This window comes from Spermophilus citellus, assembly GCF_964194105.1.
Source record: "Spermophilus citellus genome assembly, chromosome: 8".
Taxonomy (NCBI): Eukaryota; Metazoa; Chordata; class Mammalia; order Rodentia; family Sciuridae; genus Spermophilus; species Spermophilus citellus.
Genome location: NC_138189.1, coordinates 9637401 through 9658331, shown reverse-complemented (window position 1 = coordinate 9658331; position 20931 = coordinate 9637401).

Below are 20931 nucleotides of genomic sequence, written 5' to 3'. Positions count from 1 at the left end.
ATCTAATATACTGGACAGTTTCCCTCACTAGCCCAAGTCTCATTGGGAATTGGGGAATAGGCTTTCTCAGTAGTTTGTCATTAAGATTCAACCAAAGAATGCTCGTGAATTTGTGCATTAAACTGCTCCACAGATAGGACAGAACATTCATTTCAGATGCCAAAGGGAAGGCCAATTCTTCAAACTGTAAAAGTACAGAAAATGAGAGTGAGAGATCTTCCACAGACAACTGAGGTTTGAAGACACGTGACTTTTCAGAATCACACAGCTCTGTTATACAAATCATTCAATTGTATAAAGTAAGATAAAATAGCAAAGCTTAGGAGTATAAGGGATAACCAAGGTATATTTCAACCTATCTAACCTCTTCCAAATTCAGCCCTACAATCCCAAATCCTAAGTAATCAGGGAAGTGCTTTTCTTCCAGCAGGACCCCAGCCATGATGTGGCCTGTGCCTGGAATCCGAGATGCTGTGTAAGACATAAATGCATTATCAAGCATAAGCCTATCTCCCTTCAGTTCAGCTTTATTGCATATTTATGCCGGTGGCTCCTGGACACTTCTGAGGCAGGAGATATGCTTGTTTACCAGTTGGACGGGCTCCACTGCCTCTCACCTGTGCTGAGCTTAATCTGGCAGCCTTCTTCTGAGCCCAGCAATTTTTTTTTGACCCAGAAAGAGTCTAGGGATTCTGCATAAATCCAAAGCCTCTACATCAGACATTGGCAAAAAATAACATATTGAGCTGCGAGACCTTTCCAGAACTTGTAGGATCAAAAACACAAAGCTAATACCACAGGTGCAGGGCGTCACAGAAGACAGCCACTAAATCACACATGCTAATCAAAGTCTGAAGGTTGGCAGAATTCAAGCAGTGATTTCTACCAGTCTCCCCTGGACTTCTCTTGGGAACCAACAGGGAGATGTTGGATCTGTACTATTAATGAATCAGGACGCACTTTATCCGTCTGAAAGCACATTTGTCATGGCAATTTACATGAGTTAGCACCATGTTTCCCAAGCTTGCTACAGAATCTAGCAAGCATTCTTTTTAATGAGCTAACATCCAGAACGACATACACATTTTATGGCATTTATTACATATTGTCATAAACACTATTAAGTTAAATTATGGAACCATTTGCAGACGGAAAAAAAATTAAAGTGTTCATCGTTAAAGCAAGAATCTTCAGAAACACCCACTTTGTTGGTCCTCATTCTGTTGGATATAGAGGAAAGTCTGGAATATTCTTTGTCTCATTCTAGCTGAAAAGAAGTTCAGAGGTCTGCGCCTTGGCCAGGTACCAAGAATTCTGAGGTAGAAAGGGAAGGCCCGTGGACTACAGCAGGTGGAACCCAGGTACCTCTCAGTGACATAACCTAAGAGAAAAACTAAAGCCAACTTTAAATACACAGGGAACCAAGTTACCAGCCGTTTGGGTCAAAGAAAGAGAACCCAACTCATAGGTAGATTTAGCAAAGAGGCATCATGAGGAAACACGCTGAAGAGCATCCTCAAGCAGGTCCAGCATAAGGTATGCTTCATGTTAGGCCACACCCTCCACTGTGTGGCCAGGAGCTCTTCAGCTTGAACTTACACTTTCACAATAGCCTTTACTAATTGCCTGGCTTTTAAGGAACTTGTGCATCTGTAATTGGAATCAACTGGTCTGGAAGGGCCCACTGATGTGAGATGTTATCTCTCTAGGACTTTCTAGAATGCTGACAAATGCTCTCCCCTACATTTTCACTAACCTCCCATACTCAAAGCTCCTTCCTAATGATTCTGCCATTCTGGCAGCAATGTGGTATGGTGACTTAAGACCAGAGTCACTGAGTTCACCTACAAGCCACCTGTCCAGGGAGGCTAAAGTAACCCCTGTGCTATTTACAACTAAAATGTTGGGAAGGATAGTAACTACTTTTAGGGTTAGTATGAGGATTGAGTTAACACAGACTGGTTAATTGCCTTAAAACTGCCTGGTCTTGTAATTAATGAGTGTATTTAGGAGTTTCTAATATTTATTAAGTTATCTATTTATTAAGTATCTATTTCCTGTATTGTCTAAGACTAGCCATGTATGAGGAAGCAAATGTACCAGGCTGGAGTTTTAAAGTGTATTAGCATTGTTCAATTTTAATGCATGTCCTACCAAAGTTATTTTGCATTTTGAAATAAGGGAAAATGAGATGCATTGATATAAATAAGCAGAATCCCTCTGAATGCAGGCTGATACAGGTGAGTAAAAGTGTTGACACATTATATGAGCAATACTACCATTATTAACATGATTTTCCAAACTGATGATCATCTACTCTGTTAAGTTCAAATTACAATTACTTATTGATTTGTATATTTGTGGAATTTTTGGAAATCCAAAGTATATTTAAAAAGAGACATATATCTTTTGGTATTTTATGGAAAACAGGTATATTTTAGGCCCATGCAATTGCAGTATTTTTTTTTACTTATATAAATGTCAGGCCAGCCATTAAAAACTTTGTGCGGCGTGGAAAAATTCTTTATTGCGTGGGAGGGACATAGAAAGATGCCTGGTCTGTTTGGGCCCTGTTCTCAGCACCAGAATTTCCCTCTCCTTATTTATCTGGCAATTAAAAACATCCCTGCAAGTCTCCAAATTGCCTCATAAAGTAAACTGCTATCCCAGACAGTGGCTAGGGAGGGAGGCAGATTAGTGGGTAACTGAAAGCCACAGAGGAAGAGGAGGCCAGTGACATACCAATATTTAGTGCACAGGAAAGGGGACAAACACCCAGAAAGGGAGAGAAGAGACAGGAGAACCAGGTCCAATTACAAAGGAAAAGAGGGGGCAAGAAAAGGGGAAATCGAGTACAGTGAAGAAGAGTTGGGACTAGCAAATGGAGCAGATAAATGGGTAGGATGAGGTCTTGTCATCTGAAGACTCTGAAGGAGTCTTTGCTGAATTGTACCAAGACTTAGTGCTGCCTGTGGACTGAGGACACATGGCACCTATTTGAATATGAGGAATTGGACAAGAGTATGTTGTCCACTGTTTCTGAAAGTGGACATGAAAGAGGAAGGGAGGTGGGGATCAACTTTACTGAAGCTGGATCAAGGCAAGTTAGCTTCAAATCTAGTTCCACCACCTCTCCGTGCAGTACCTTAGTTTTCCATCCTTGTAAAATGCTCAAGCAACTCTTGGCTTCAAGTATTTTTGTTTGCTAGTTTACTTGTAAGAGCAAAACTGCTTCAGATTTAAACAAATGAGCCTTTTTAAATACATTCTGCAATGTAAAGGTGAGGATGCATAGACCATATCCTCTTCTTGAAGTCCCCAGTAATATCTTCAAATGAATCTGTAAATAAGTCCAGATCACATAAACAACAGCACTCCCTTTCTGCTCCCCACCACTTGCCAATCTAGCACCTTTTTGTCTCTCTTTCCAGGAAGAAAGAGGTCAGTACTTCTGGGCTGAAACCCCACTGCAGAATGTCACTGGGGCTCTTCACAGCAACTACACATCTTTTCGGAAACATCAATAACACACGAGCTGAGGAGAACTGGTTCCAACATGCACCTTCTGTCTTACAGTTGAACCAATGAAGAAGAGCATCTTCAAGATGCCATGTTCAGGGTGGAGGAAACCTGTGCATGTTTATACGCTGAGGAGGGCAAGGTGAAGAGGGAGAGGCTCATGAAAGAGGTGATCAAGTGGCTAATTAATAAAATTCTGCATCTCCAAATATTCTACAAGGCAGAGAAAGCCAAGGTTGGAAGGAAGAGATCCAACATACTCATCCTCTCCCATTTAGAGGGGAAGGACAAGTCACAATCTGACAGTAGGTGGTGCAGGTTTGGAAGAGGGACCTCACACACTAGGCCATTGGCCTTTGGGTTGCTTTACATTGCAAGGTAAAATAAAAATGTCCCAATCAGATTGAAGTTAAACAATAAAGGCATTTCTTACCTGAAGATATATTCAGATGTAGTTAGGAATAATGTAAAACAATGAATACAATTATCTGAAAATTAACCTGGAAACTCATTCTGGTTTTCTAGGAAGGCAGGCCGTCTGGGAAGAGAGAATGGGGAATAATTGTTACCTTCTCCAAGAGGGGAAAACAATACCTAAGTTCAGCATCCTCCCTCCCCACAGCACTGTCAGACAGTTTCTGTACAGGTGATCCCTGGTCCAGGGACCAGCAGCATCAACATCAGCATCACCTGGGAACACGTCAGGCATGCACATTCTCAGACCCTCCTTCAGACTACTGAATTAGAAACCTGGGAGCGAGGATCAGCCATCTGTATTCTAAGGCTAAGCTCCATGCTAAGGTTTGAGAATCACTGATGCAAACAGCTAATACCCCAAATCCAGATTCAGTGGAGAGATGTTTGAGGGTTTCAAAAGCAATTATAAGGACTTTATATAGAGTTACGGAGGAGAGTTCTTTGTGATACCTACACAAGTGGTTCCAAAGCTGGAATTGCTTTCAAATTTAACTTAGAAAAGCTTAGGTTTCTGTTTTTTAGCAACTGTAGCACAAATTAGTCATTCACAAGGGACAAGGGTATTTACAAGAGTATTGTGAGACAGTGACCAAAGTCATGTTGATTTAGTTTTACCTGTAATTGCCTCATTATTACAAAGCTTAGACACTCAGTATAGTAAGAGAATATGAGAAAGACCCACATTGGCATTCCAACTCTGCCTTTGACTCACTGTGTGACTGACATGTATATCTTAATCTCTCTGAAATCACTTTACTCATGCATACAGATCCCTTAACATTATTCTGAGAAGAGGTCAATGTATATTGTATTTTGCACAGTGTTTGAAGTGTCATAAAAGGTCAATAAAAGATGCCGATGAAGCTCACTGCTGTATGGCTTTTGTTGTGACTCTTATGGCTCTGCCACCTGCTCTGGATGTGATGCTGAAAACGTGAAGGAGTGGCAACACTTGGTGGAAGGAGAGTCTAGAGCTGTGGTGGGGAGAACAGCCTGGGAGAAGAGGGCCTCGGAAAACTCTGCCGACACGGAGACACCTAGGTTGCATCTTGGAGGGGAGCAAGGGAGGGAAGAGGGGTGAGGAAGGGTGACTGTGAGCGGAGGTCACAACACAGACCAGGGCATCTGAGAAAACAGACAGGGGATGTGGTGCTACTGAGGAGCCACGATGAAGACACAGGGTGAACCCGCAGGCTGAGCCCAGGCACCGACACCAAGACCCCACTTGACCTAAACAAGGAGTGAAACATGCATTTGAAGAAAATGAGGGGACATTGGTTGTATTTTGACAAGCCAAACAGATCAGCTTTAAAAACCCTACCGGCTAATGGGATAAGAATCTATTGAAGTGAAGATAAGAATCTATGGGGAAGAAATTGTAGTCTGGAGCTTGTTATGTAAACCTGGGTTAAACCATGGAAGAGAGAAGTTACTTGATAGTTTTTTTTTTTTGGGGGGGGGGTATTTTATTTTAGTACCAGGGATTGAACCCAAAGGCTCTCAACCACTGAGCCACATCCCCACCTTTTTTTAATATTCTATTTTGTGATAGGGGCTCACTAAATGGCTTAGGGCCTTGATAAATTGCTGAGGCTGGCCTTGAGCTTACAATCTTCCTGTCTCAGTGTCCAGAGTCACTGGATTACAGGCACGTGCACCTCCACACCCATCTCCTTGATAGATTTTAAAAGAAAAAGAATGTTTTCTATAGATAACAGGAGACTCATGATCAATAGTTCCACACTAAGCACACGGCAGGTAACTAGCAATGTGCCAGGGTCCACGGGGCTTGGTTACTGAGTATAAGACCCCATGACATCACAGGGAGAGCCCTACAGTGTGCTGAGCCCTATTGAACATATGGAAGGTAGAGGGTGTCGGGGCTGGGTAGGTTGGTAGAGAACCAAGTGGAGAAGGCATCCAGAAAGGAGAAACCCGGAGTCCTGAATCCTACTCTGTCTTTGCCTTGAAGGGTGGTGACCTTGGCAGGGAAAGCCCCTTTCTGGTCTTAGATTCTTCCTTTATGTAAAGTGTTGAGATTGGAGTTGAAGATATAAGGAAATGCCCCAGGTCATGATCCTTAGCCAGGGCTTATACCTGTGACCTGACATATGACAGTGATGAGATGAACAAGGTACATCATCCTGATAAATCTGTGTCTTTTTTTCTGATCATAGGTGTTACATAACTCTATACCTCTATTAAACTCAGCACGGCCATAGTTCAGCATACAATACAAATATGCATACATTTTAGAGGCAAAACATACAGAGACATATGTCATGCAAAGTGTGGTAGGTGAACTTCTACAAACACTCTCAGTGACCTGCACCCCCTGGTGTCTGCATCCTAATGTAATCCCCTCCCCTTAAATACATGCTGTTCCTAGTCACTTTCTTCTAAGAAATATAATACAGCCAAAGGGATGGTATGGAATTTCTGAGATCAGATGGTTTCTGAAAGCTCAGTCTTGTCCCCAGTGCCAATCCAATAATGAAGACACCATTTTAAGAAAGAGGGGAGAGGAGTTTTATTGCTTTGTTAGCAAAGAAGAAGCACAGGGGACCTGTCCCAGAGGCTGTGATTCTGCCCATTCAGGGGAACACGGTTCTTTTAAAAGGGGATTCAAAGGCTACATTCTGTGTCTGGAGTCGTATTTCAGATACGACTGGGAGAGGGTCATTTCTGAGATCTCCTGATCATCCCCAAGTCTGAATTACTTCATTCCTGTGATGGGTGTGTGCTCAAGGACAGATAACTCTGCCTAGGCTGCCTAGGAGAAAGGTGAGCCTGTTTCCCCTGGGAATAGAGAAAGAGAGGGATTAGGGAAGAGCCGGGAGAGAGGAAGACAAAGAAACATTTATTTTAAAAAATAAGCCATGGTGGCAGAGCAGCAAGAACAAATTCAAAGCATAAAGTAGGCCACTGTTATGAGATTATAAGAGATGTTGGTTCAACCTCCTCTCACTGAGTCCCTCTGATGAAGCCAACTGCCCTGTGGTCAGCTACCCTACTAAAATGTCTACCTGGAAGGGAATAGCCATCAAGGAACTAAATCCCTCAAGTACCAGGGGTTCTCAATCCCTGAGCCACATCCCCACTTCCTTTTTATATATTTTATTTTGTGATAGGGGCTCACTAAATTGCTTAGGGCCTTGCTGAGGCTGGCCTTGAGCTCATAATCTTCCTGTCTCAGCCTCCAGAGTTGCTGGATTGCAGGCATGCACCACAACACCCAGCTGCTTTATAGATTTTTATAAGAAAAAGAATGTACTCAGAGGAGAGGACTTGGAAAAATATGTTTCCATACCCCAGTCTTGATAACAGTCCTGGCTGACCCTTTTATACCAGAGAATAGAAGTCTGGGAGCTACAAAATAATACAGATGTGTTTTTGGGAGAATTTGTTATATAGTATAACTAATACTCAAGGATCACTTTGGGCTATGTATGGACAGAAACCTACAGAAGTAGCCCCTCCCTTGTCTCGGCCTTTAGAAGCAGTTTGTGGAAATGCCTATGAAAAACCCTTAAGAAAAGCAACATTTCATGTGGTAGAGGCCAGTCGAGGGGTGTTCCATTGAACATTCATAATTACACTAATTATTAACAGTACATGTAATTATAGTCATTATCCTTACCAAATCAACAAAATATTTTCTAGAAATCTGTCTTGTTTTCTTGTTAGCTTAAAATGTCTGAATGCAACGGTTTGGTTTGGTTTCCTGTTTGTGTTCAGTGACTCCTAAAGGACGCTATCAAAAATCGTTGGACAATGATCACAGAATGTTGAATTGAAAACATTTCCCAAAGCCCCAAGACATATTTCAGAAGTCACCTCCAAACACCATTATTGCTTGGCTGCTCAAGATAAGACTGGCCCTATTTTATAATTCAGCTTCACTTCAGGGCAGAGAGTGTGGGGCAGAGCATCATAAACTCAGCCAATGGAATGTGTTATAGAAGCCCTTGTTCTTTCACCCTAAGGAAAAGCTGTAGAGAAATGATATGGGAAATGTGGATAGACAGTCTCTGCTTTCAGAAAGCAATGCATTCTTGGAAAAGCCAATGTAGCATTCTCGGTGACTATTTTAATTGCCAGGGATGTCTGGAGAATTGGGATCGGATCTACCTTTGTGCTTAGCTGCTGCTGTTTTTGTTGTTGGGTCGTGGGTTTGTTGCTTTCTTTTAATGGTCCTCTGCACAAGGTGTGTGATAACATTCGACCAGTTTGGGACTAGGACAATAATAAGAAGCCCCATGTTCCTTCTGTGGGTCTGTGTTTATATCAGGATGATCTCCATTATGCTGCAGTAACAAATAATCCCCAAATCCCAATAGGTCCAAACAAGGAGGACATGCTTCTTGTTCTCATTAAATCAGCAGAAAACAACTCCAGGGTGTTGTCACTCTCTGCTCCCAGAGCCTCCCATTCTAAATCATTTCAGATTATGGTGACAGAGGGAACAAAGCAATTTTGAACTGGTTCCAAGGTGTTTTCCCCGATTGAGAACCTGGCATTCCTTTGGTCAAGGAGAGTCACACTTTCATGTCCAGTTGCGAGAGGAAAGAGAGATGCAGTCCGTCAGCACGCCCAGGAGGACCACGATGCTTGCAGGAGCCTGAGAGTGCACTAGGAACATAACCTCTCATTGAATCACGTTAGAGGTGAGTGAGCAGGAAGCATATGAACGTGTGTCTTGACATCCAGCCTGAAGATTTCATAACAAAGCTAACTGCCTTGCAGTTTCCTGTTCTAGGCAAACGAGATTCTCCCCAGCTTCAGTCCTACTTAGTGGAGAGGATGCAGGAAGGATCTTCGGACTCCAGCACATGGATAATATTTTTTGTAGTCTCAGACATATTATCAGTCTCACCTCCCATCTCCATGGGATTTCATTTTACCAGGCCTCCTCTCCTTATCTCCAGACACATCCCGAGTCTGACAGTCCCACCTCCCAGCCGTCACCCTGCTTCTTCCCATCATTTCATCATACTTCCAGTCTCTCCGCCTGCTCAAAGGGGAAGGGACTGGGCAAGAGTGAGTGTCATTGGGTCACCTAACAAAGATCCACAAACAGCAACTGTCAACTCTAGTAGGAGCTCTCCTCCACTGGTGTAAAATCCCAAGTGAAAGAAAGACCAAATGGTGAAACACTGAGTCTCTGGACCGAGGCCTGAGGCTACCTCTGCCCCTGCAGGCACTGACAACACGTGTGCCTTGATCATTTGAAAATTCTGGCATGTTAAAGAAAGCTTCCCCTTCCATGCCCTTGGTATAGTATGAGGCATTGGCTCAAAAGCTCCGGCACAGAGGACCTTGGTTCAAATCATTAACTACTTTGCCATGCTACCTGTGCCTCACTTGGGCTCAGCCTCTTTCTCCAAAGACAACAATGATAATTGGCTCAGAGTGTTTTCATAAGGATTAATGAGGATGCTGTGAGCACACGCCCATGCACATATAAGGTGTTCAACAAACATTAGGATCACTGTTCCCAGCACTTTCACCTATTCTTTTATGCCATAGGCATCTTACCCTCCGTGTTTTTTTCTTCCTTTTCTCTCTAGTTTTCCCCTTTCCTAGCAGCCATCAACCTACTACATTTGCCAAATTGCTAATACCAATACACACACTTGCACATGTGCACACACACACACACACACACGCACGCACCATGAGCTAACATACCCTCCCAATAACTGTCATCATTCATCAGGGTTCCCCCCCCCACCATCCCCTGCCTGAGCCTGGACCATAGCACAGAAGCCGAGCAGGCCTTCTCTTTTCTTTGTTTGATACAGTGATGTGGACAGAAAGGGCCTAAAGAGAGGCTAAAGGTCTCAAAAAGGAAATCACAGATGGTTTATTAGAAATAGCTTTTCCATTAACCATCTGTGTGACCTCGGGCCGGTTGCACTCCACCACTGCAAGCCCTCCTGGCCTCCCTGAACAAGGAGGAGCTTTGCTCATGAGATTTGACTTCTCACACTGACATTCTGACATTCGCAGTCTGAGAGCAGCACAGGAAAGAGCCGGAGCCTCCTCTGCAGGAATGGAGGACACATGCTGAAGCCGAGGCAGGGCCAGCCAAGCCAGCTGATGTGAGCAGTCTTCTGCTGCCAGCAAGGGACAACAGCACCTCTAGCATTGGGGTCTGAGGTCACAGAAAGGAAGCAGGAGTGGAAACTTAACAGTATCATCACTCTCCAAGTCTCTAGAGCACATCTCACCCCAAGGGACCTTCCATGTACATCTCCAGTTGAGTCCACAAACGATGCCCTCAAGTAGGGAGGGTGAGCATTATTGTCTCTATTTATGAAAGACACCTCAATTCAGGCCTCTACCCAGAACAAGGACTGAAACTTAAGGGTAGCATGGTAACAAGTTAAAAATGTTCCAGGTCTGCAGTCCTAGGTGGATGTTTATTGTCTCTCTGCTGGTTAACCTTGGAACATGACCATTAACAAACTCTGACTCTGAGCTTCAGACCTTTCCAACCTTTTGTAAAAGGGGAATAACAATGCTGCAGCTGCTGCTGCTGGTGATTCAAATGTTGGAGGGTATTGGTGAGACCCACATCAGATCAATAGATCCATCAGATTCTACTCCATGGATTACAAAATTTAGGCATAAGTTTTGTGGAGTTTTTCTATCACTAAAACCTGAATTCCACCTACTCATCTAGGCATGCTCATCACGGATGACAGAATAAGCTGCATCCTCTGTCCAGCAGATGCCCATTCCTGATCCCCTTTCATCTACCACATTCTGTGTGTCATACCTCTTGCTCAGCATACCATGTCACCCTCCTCCCCAAATATATACCCCTATCTTACAAATTACCCCAATCTTCAGTTTTACCAAGGACCCTGAGGGTGATGTCACTCTCCTAGTTCAGACTCTGAACTCAGAGCTGCCTGGTCACCTGTGCACATATCCAGTGGGGCAATATGACACCATCTACCTTGTCCTTGGAAAATCACAAGTGGAAGAAAGAACGTGGGTTTGGAAAGATTGCACCGAGGTCCCAGCTCTGCCAACAATCAGCTGGGTCACTTTGGTGAAGTCATTAAATCCTCTAGAAGCACAATTTCCTTGTATGAAAAGTCGAGAACACTTTTACTGTCTGCCAACCCTACAACACTGCAGATTTTTGAGCACCAATAAGGAGAGGATGCAGAAGGCTTTATTATTCATGTGCTGTTGGAGAGAGAGGTCTTTCTTTTTCTTTTTAATATTTTTAATTGTAGATGGACACAATACCTTTATTTTATTTATTTATTTTTTAATGTAGTGCTGAGGATCAAACCCAGTGTCTCACACATGCTAGGCAAGTGCTCTACCACTGAGCCACAACCCCTGCCCAAGTTCTTGCTCTTGATCAGTTATTTAAATATTGTCATCATGCTTCCTTTTTTACTGAAGTCTTGTCTGAAATCTCTCATCTGAAAGTAGTCTCTGACTGGATGAACTTTCATGGTACATATTTAAGGCAGGAGAAGAAATTTCTTCTGAATGCACACTAAAAGCCAAGTAATGTATTCAATTTCTTTGCATTGTTATCTCAATTTATTCCCACATCAGCCTTCTGAAAAAAATGGTATTGTCCCTTTCCAGATGGTGAGCAACTCTCTGGGGCTTGTGGACTGAGTGGTGGCACATATAGTGACTGACAGGAGTGAGGGATCAGCTCCAGACAGGCAGTGGTAGAGGGACTTGGGGACCTGCATGGGCAGCTGAGTGTGTGTCGAGACAGGAACATGCTGTGCATCCAGGAGGTTTCTATGGTCCCTGGACACTGTGAGCCACTCATGAGGATGAAACTGAGTCTGAACGTGGGAATGTGGCCAGCCACCGAAAACGAACAGACTGAAATACAGAGACAGCAGTGGAAGGCTGGGAACTGGCATTTAAAAACTGGGCTGAAGAAGAGAGGGAAATGGAGACAATTAAGAAGAGCCGAGGGTCCAGGGTAATGTCATGGTGACGTGCTCAGGCACAACTCAGAAGAGGAGTTTCAAGTAGGAGGAAACGTTGAGCAATGCTGACAACTGCTTCGTTTCTGCAATTCAAGGATTGAAAAGTGTCCGATGAATATGGCAGACAATTCTTTGTTAACCACAGAGAGGCCATTTTCAGGGGTCCATGCTGGCTGTGGGGGAGGGATGCATCTGATTTGTCAAGAGCTTTGTAATGTTGTGAACAACCAATAAAAAAATTAAAAAAAAGATTTACATTCATATGGAAAAAAAAAAGAATGAAGAGGAGGTTGGGCAGGTCATGCAGGGAGAGCAGGAGTTGACAACTCTGTGTGAAATCGCAGGCTGAGGGGTGATAACGGGGAGCATGGAGACTCCAGGGAGAAGCCTGGGCATGGGAGGTGGTCGATAAGCCAACAGGAAGCTGGCAGGGGTCCTCCCAGGAAGCTGGGGCCCTGCACCTCCTGCACAACTCAAGAGATGCCTGGAGAAATGTGATCACTTCAGCACCCCCCCCCCCAAAGCCAAGGCAGAAGATAAACACAGAAGGTGGAGCAGACCCAGAAAGGGGAAGAAAATAAGAAGCCTGGGATTTACTATTCCCCATGCTACACACAACACACAAACAGAGAACAACTCACGTGCACATCACACACACTCTGCCTGACACACATAAATACACAGGCCACACACATCACGTGCACTCATCTGCAAGACACACGACACGCAGATACAACACAATACAAACTACACAAAACACGCATCACATGTGTACCTCACATTGTATGCCCAGCCCACACAACACGAGTAAACCCTCACCCCAATGCATGCAATGCTACTGATGACACAGAACACACACAGCACAAGTATGTATTCACACAGCATTCACCCCCACACACAAAAAATACCCACATAACACACAGGAACAGAGTAGAGTTGCCTAGCAACACAACTCTGTGCACCATGGTCCCAGTGAGTAGGTCAGGAGGAAAGGAAGAGAAAGCTGTGTGCTCGTGACTAAATGGCTGCAAGATGAGTATTTAACCAGGCAGAAAGGAGAAGGGCATGAGCAGGAGGCCTCCTCCAGGCCCTGCATCTGCAGGACACAGAGCCCAGAGTTCACCCCTGGACTCAGCTCAGAGAGAGTGCAGCTCTTTTAAAGGCAGAATAAGCTGCCTTTCCTGAATACAACAGACATGAGTATGTCAACATGTAAATCAATGTAAGTGTAACTGATGTGACTCTGCAATCTGTATACGGGGTAAAAATGGGAGTTCATAACCCACTTGAATCAAAGTGTGAAATATGATATATCAAGAACTATGTAATGTTTTGAACAACCAATAAAAAAAAAAAAGGCAGAATAAGCTTTTTTTTTTTTTTTTTTTTTTGGCCACAGTGAATGAGTGGCCTCTTTGTAACTCTCACACATCCATCTCAGTCACTCTTGGAAATGCTGAAGATAAGGAAGGCCATTGCACATGAGGCATAGTAACTACAGACTCATTTCTGGACAATATAGGAAAGAGGCTTAGGGACAGGATATGGGACCAAAGCTGAGACAGAAAGAGAAATGTGCCCTTCATAGGCAGGTTCTTAGGAGATAGAAAGAAGGCCATCCCACCACGACTAGTCTCAGAGTTCTTGATTTTTGTCTCAACAAAGTCTTTTACATAGGAAGAATTCTACCTAAATGTGAATATTCTCTGTCTTTAAATTTTTTTTTCTTGTCTCCAGTGAAAAGGAGTGGGTGGGAGAGAAAATTACTCTTTTTGTATTATTTTCTTTTCTCATCTCCCTTTTCACTCCTAGAGCAGAAAATTCTGGAAAATATTTCCTGGCTCTCAGAAATGATGTTCTGGCTCTATTTCTTGCTGCCCTCCCTCTCTTTCCCAGGTCTCTTCTGACAGCACCAAGTTGCATGCTGGGCTGTCATAGAATGTTCTGAAGTTGTGCAAGAGAAACTGGCACACAGAGGAAAAAAAGTTTTTCTTCTACTCTGCTTAAATTAGTTATTGTCTCCAGCAGAGACAGACATTTCTTCTCACTTTCCTTGTAGGTTTCTTTTTGCTTTTTGTTTTTTTCCTAAAGATATTCTGATTTGAGCTCAGTTTACATACCCAGAATCCCAAGAATGCCAAAAAAGATCTCTGCCAACAGACCCTCTTATCATGTTTCTCCTGAGATTATCAGGATGCTCTGTCATTCTCCGGATGCTAGGGACACATGCCTGTTTTTCTCTGGGTTTCTACAGTCACAGCTCAATAATGCACAATAATAAGGTGTCCCAGCTGGCAAAAATGAAAAGCCAGACACCCTCAGCCGTCAATGTTGGCGTGCTAGGTGACCTTTGCATGGTTTTCCTTGAACTCAAAGAATTGGCCCAAAGTGATTCAGTCTTTGAAAATCTCTGTCTGCAACAATGTTTCTGCATTGTGTCTGGGACTGTCCCCACTTAGGACTATTGTGCAGACAGCGTTATTAATAGAGCCTGTTTTTCTCTCAAGGGTGTCTCAGTTTGATCAGTAAGTTCTTTAGTCAGTGAGGACAAGCCACACTGTGTGTCACAGACACAAAGATACCACAGGCAGAGCCCTTGCCTTAGAGCTCAGTTTCTTCAAAGACAAGCAAATCACAATTATGATATGACATAAGATAAGGGTACACAGGGGCATGTGGCTTTGTCCCATTGTGTCCCCTGTCTCCAGCATAAAACACAGAGGTATGTGACAATTTTGTTGTTGCCATTTTTGTTTAAACCAGTCATTGTTCTATAGCCAAAACCATCCCAATAATGACCCCCTTCCTTCATTCTATCTCACCATCTTCTTTCCTACTCTCCCTGGGTTTCTTTCATGACTCTTGCATAGCCTGGATCTGTATCCTCAGGGAGATAGGCAGGGTTGGGTAGCCATCACACAGGTCAAAGACACACATGCCAACTCTGGGTCCTTCCTCTGCAGCCAAGTCACTGGATCTTCCTCTGCTCCTCGCCGTGTGTTCTCTGCCTTTCTCTGCTAGGAACAATGTTTGCGGTGGGTCTTACTGGTTTCTTGCTGCAGTACCAAGTGCCAACAGCTGCCCCCTCCCGAAGACCCAAATTGGCAGCTGGTTCCTGCTGTTTCTGTTCTTCCTTGGCCACTGGTAATAAAGACAAGGCTGGCTAGCTGGTTCTCAAGATCGACACAGGCAGGCTGCTGCAGAGCTTGGACCTGATGGCTCCCATCACCCCAGGGAAGGCATGATCACTGACAGAGGCCTTGTCCTCCCTGGCCAGTCATTGCTTCTTCCTGGAGAGGCACAGGCTCTCCCTGACCCCATCTTCCCAAAAGGATGACTTCTCTCACCTCTTCCCACAGGTTCCTCTTGTCCAGCCCACAACTCCCACAAGTGGATCACTCAAGCCAAGCAGTTCCATCCCAGTAAAAACTGAGCCTCCATCTACAAATGTTAAGTGAGCCCCAGTTTCTTACATCTGTTTAATTTTTATCAACCTTTTAATAAAAATGTCATCATAAATTTAAGAGAGAAGGGAAGGGAGGAGAAAGGTCAGACTGGGAGAAATCTGTTGGGCTGCACCGAGTGTGTATGCTTCTTCCTTTCTTTACCGGAAAGTGTTCTGAATTTCTAACATTTTAGCATTTTTAGCAGTTTTACATCTTAAAGTTTATGGGCTGAAAAAATGTAAGACACTTACTTTCCAAGTGGCAAGAACATAAAGACAAATAATAAACAGAAGAATTAAGTGTACAACTGCAGTTCTGTGAGGTTCAGGTGAGAGCTGATGAGAGAATGGGAGCCGAGGGCCCAGGGGAGGTTTCTGCCCAGGACACAGAGGGAGCAAGGACACTGGACATGGACTGTCTCTTGATTTTTCTTGGAGTCATCTCCTAAGACATCTTGTTTCCTAAAATTGCAAATTCCTCCAGTAAAAAACCAGTATTCTCTGTCTTTGCTGTATTTGTTCATATCCCTTTGTGTGTTTTGCAATAGAGAGCTCCCAGCAATTTTCAATTGGTGACCTATACATTAAAGCAAGTGAGGAAATGAAATCATCTAGAAAAGTCCTGGAGTAACAGACAATTGCCCCCAAGTCTGCAAGCAAATCTTTGTGTGACCTTGAACAACCATGACATCACGGCTTCTTCTTCTGTGAAATAAGGATGATCAGATAATCCCTAACCTGTAGACTGGATTAACAGTTTCATGAGCCTGTAATCACATGATTAAGGAGAAGAAGAGAGACTTGAGCATTTGATGACTTACATGCAGAAATCATCTTAAGGAGTGAACATGAACTGTTTATCTTTAATTCAAGAACAATAGCATAGACAATGGTTTTTAATCCTGACTCCCGCTAAAATGCAAGAAAGGTCTGAATCAACATATTAAAACTCCATCTTCAAAGATCAAACCCAATGACACTGTATCAGACCTCAATACAAAGAGGAGGAATAGACCTGATTCACATATAATTCACTGGCCCGTTGAATAGAAACCAGTGGATTCATTTTTATCTCAGCCATAAAATCTCAATTCTATCTCAAACACGATATTTTCCCTTTCAATATAAGAGGCAATTTATTTTATTGTTACTTGAAACTAAAGAAATCCAATAAGCTGGATGGGAGCCAAAGAAGACCATAATGACAAAATGATTGATCTTTTTATAATGCATTGCATTGCTATCCTCAAATTGGAGAAATGCAATATAGAAGATACTCATTTATACCACCAACTGGTATTCATCTCTGTAATGGAATGTAATACTCCTTTGTATTTATTAAGTACCTGTCATCACTAGGAATACAAAGTAAAGGGGCTTCACTATTAATTTTGAGACATGGTCAAATATTAGTTTTTATAACCCATTGACGTAAAGAATCTATGGGGGTTAGAGGCAGAAATATCAGCTGTATTGCATGATGAGAAAAATGAAAATTTTGTATCCAGGATTGATTGGTGGAAGTGAAAGTTAGTAAACATTATTCAACAAGAATAAAAGTATATTTTAAGCAGTGGAAGTTCCCCAATAGTGGGGACTGGCAAAGGATGACAACTCCAAAGGTCTGGCTTTGGATAGGAAATGTTTTATACCATATTTTCCATCTATACATATGGGAAAAAATATATATATATATATATATGCATATCTGTGTGTGTGTGTGTGTGTGTGTGTGTGTGTACTAGGAATTGAATATATTTACTTATTTGTTTGTTTATTTATTTATTTATTTTAGTACTAGGAATTGAACCCAGGGGAGGTTAACCACTGAGCCACAACCCCAGCCCTCTTTTATATTTTGTTTAGAGACAGGGTCTCACTAAGTTGCTGAGGCTAGCTTTGAACTCACCATCCTTCTGCCTCAGCCTCCCAAGCTTCTGGGATTATAGGCATGTGCCACCGTGCCCAGCCTCATTTTATGCCATCTTGCTGATGCTTTATAGCACCCTTCTGACACATGTCTTATTACTCCATCAGATAGGTGAAAAGACTCAAAAAAGCCAAGCTCTTCTATTATTAGTGAGATTCAGGTGAGAGCTGTATTCAGCTGAGAGTTTTGAAATTAACTTTGACTATTTATTATATCTCAGCTCACCTTCATGATTTACTTATTGCTATCACCTAGTGTACTCAGAGAAAATACTTACATGTTCTTAAGGTCTTCCATCCACAGTCCAGAATAGTCTTGGGTGAACCTGTGCTTGAGCTATGTAGGTCTTCAGGAACATACCACTCTCAGGTATTCTGAGATACTACCCCATGAGGTAGGAGGGATCACTGAGACTTGACAGAGGGTGTGATGAATCCTCAGCATGGGAAAGCTTATCATGGAAGGTTGCCTGGAGGAATGTGGTGACAGGTCTTGATTTTATGAATGAAATATGTTGAACATGTATAAGACAGTGACAAATATTGCAAGTGCTAATGAAATCTTGTAAATAATGTCTGGTAACCCATTTGAGATTGCCTTTAGGGGAAACAAATATATATATATCATTGTTTTCTGTTGTTCCTTGTACTTTAGATAGCCTATTTTCCTATTTGTACTATATTTTCCTAGTATTTAGAAAATAATGTTACCTGAATTAATCAATATTTTCCAAAGGAAAAAAAAACTAATAAGAGATAGACAGACTGACGTATTGATAGGATGAGTTAGAAAAGAGGAGATAGGACTTGGCTCACATGATTATGGAGACTGAGTAGTCCCATGACATGCCTTCTGCAAGCTGGAAAACCAGAGAAGCAAGTGATGTGATTCAATTTTGATAACTTGGTTTGGGGTGGATGGAGAGACACTGGTGTAAATCTCAGAATCAGACCATCCATGAATCAAGATTTCCAATGTCCAAAGGAAAATGATGTTCAAGCTCCAAAAGGGAGTGAATTCACCCTTCCTCCACTCTCTGTTGTAGTTTGGCTCCCAAAGTATTGGATGATTCCCACTCACATTGGTGAGGGTGCTTCTGCTTTACTCAGACTACTGATTCAAATACTAATCTCTTCTCCAACATACTCACCGACACACCCAGAAATAAGGTTTTACCTACTATCTGGGCACCTCTAGCCCAGACAAGCTGACATAGAAAATTAAATATCACAATGTCTAATTAAATAATATCATGATTATCTAAATAATAGTAACTCACATGTAATCTAAATAGTAAAGTCTAAAATGTATACTTTTATAGTTCATAATTTACGTCAATTAATACGTATTCATCTGACATTAATTTACAATAATTTTATTTGGATTTACCCTAAAATCTTAGTATTCAAATCTGGGTAAATAAACTCTGCTCTGGTTGGAACCAAAGCTCTGAGTTGCTCCCATTCTAAATATAGAGCATCTGGGGCTTGATGGAGTTTTGTGGTTACCTTATTGAATCAATTCATAGTAAATTGCTGGATCCTAGTTTAGCTGCATCTAAAAAATAGTCAGATGACGTTTCTGGCTACATAAAGTTCCTTTTCTCCCATACGTACTATGATCTTGAGGAAATTACACTTAACATGCCAAAAATTAAGTCCATGGAATGCCTGGCACTATGACGATTGCTTTGTTTATTCTGTATTTCCCTTACACACTGCTATGGTTTGGATAAATGTCTCCCAAAGGTCCATGAGTTAAAGGCCAGTCCCCAGCCTGGGGCCCTGTTGGAAGATGGTGAAACCTTTAGCAGGTGGGGCCTACAGCAACTGAACCACCTACACAATGAGCTAAAATAAACAGAATAAACCTCTTCTCCCTAGAAGTTATTTAGATCAGTTATGTTTTACAGTGATAAAAACCTAACTAACACACATTCATGCTACACTAGTCTAATTTGTAAATAAAGAACAATGAGAAATTAATGACAATAACTACTAATAAAATAGAACAATTATAATAAAATACAATGGTGAGAGTCTTGTGAATGTATTCTATCCTCTCTGTCTTTCTCTCTCTCTCCTCACTTTCTCACTCAGAACTTTCACCTCAAGGAAGCATTTTACATTTTCATTTTAACATATCTTAATTACCAGTATCACTACTCTTGTGCTTTGGGAACGTTATTGGGTAAAGTAAAGGTCACTTGGACAGAAACACTGTACCACCACAACAAAGGATCTGATAACCAAAATACTGCTAAGGGGTGAATGGGTGGGCAGCACATACCACATGGATACCCTGGACAAAGGGGTGATTCGCATCCATGGCCAGGCAGAGAAGAATGACTCAAGATTTTATCATGCTTCTTAGAATGGTATACAACTTAAAACATATGAATTACTTTGCTCCTGAAACTTTTCTCCATGGCCAGAACATCTATGTATTAATCAGAGTTCTCCAGAGAGACTTTCCATTTAATATTTTAAGAACATTATTGAACATGTTTAATTAAAACCATGGATTAGCAGAAATGCAGATGAGGGTGATTACTCTACTGTGAAAAGTGGAGGCTGATTTCCTCCAGCAGAACAGGTTCCAAGAGATCACAGTTGAGGAAACTGCTGAAGTCACTCAGAACCAGAAAATCAAGACTGGAGAATCTTGGTAACACATAATTTGCACACAGGCAAGATGCAGGCATAGCAGGCTCCTAACGTGTTTGATAAAAAGTGCTGATATCAATAAATGTAAGCAGTCCCTGATGGTACCATGCTTGATTGGAAAGTAAAATGTGGTGCAGCCTTGTGGACACACTGTGCTGACTTCACAAAATCGCTACACGTGGAAGACCAGGGAGCTTTCAGTTCAGTGACGGGTGCATCTCCTGAGGCTTAGAGTTCAAGTTCAGTTCAGGTGATGACTTAGCTGCTTTCACCCTCCCTGAAGCTTAATAGAGTCTGAAGGAGGACAAAGGGGTTTGAAAAAGAGAATTGCTTTGAGCAGCTGATTGCAAATGTGCAAAATCAGAAAATCAGAATCTCAGCTAAGAGGTGGCATGTAGGGAGTGTCAGGGGACAAGTCCTTAGCGGCAGCAAGTGAAAGTGGAAAGGAAGAGGTGTCTGCTCTCTTGCTTCTCATTCTAAGTGCCTGAATCAAGTTAAAAAGTTGAAGGTCATGTGAAACAGTTTCCTTTAATACCATTTGAAATGCAGCTAGGAATGTGGTCCATCATTTCTGCCTGTGCATTGCTTTATCCATGTCTTTGTAATAGCACTGACCTTTAATACTATATTAGCAAACCATCCAGCAAATATATTCTAGAGCCCACTAGGTACAATGTGGTGCTCTAGTGGCTGGTTTCAGAGCCAAGTTATCTAGGTTCAAACCCTGACTCTACCACCTATTTCCTACGACTGTGGGCATAGGAAATTTAACCTCCCTATGTCTTCTGGTATTCTTCAGTAAAATGGGGATAATAATGTACATACCTCATGGGGTTGTTGAGAGGATGTACCTTGGCAAGAATAGTGCGTGGCCCATAATTAGGGCTACATTGGTGAGAACCGAAGATGCTG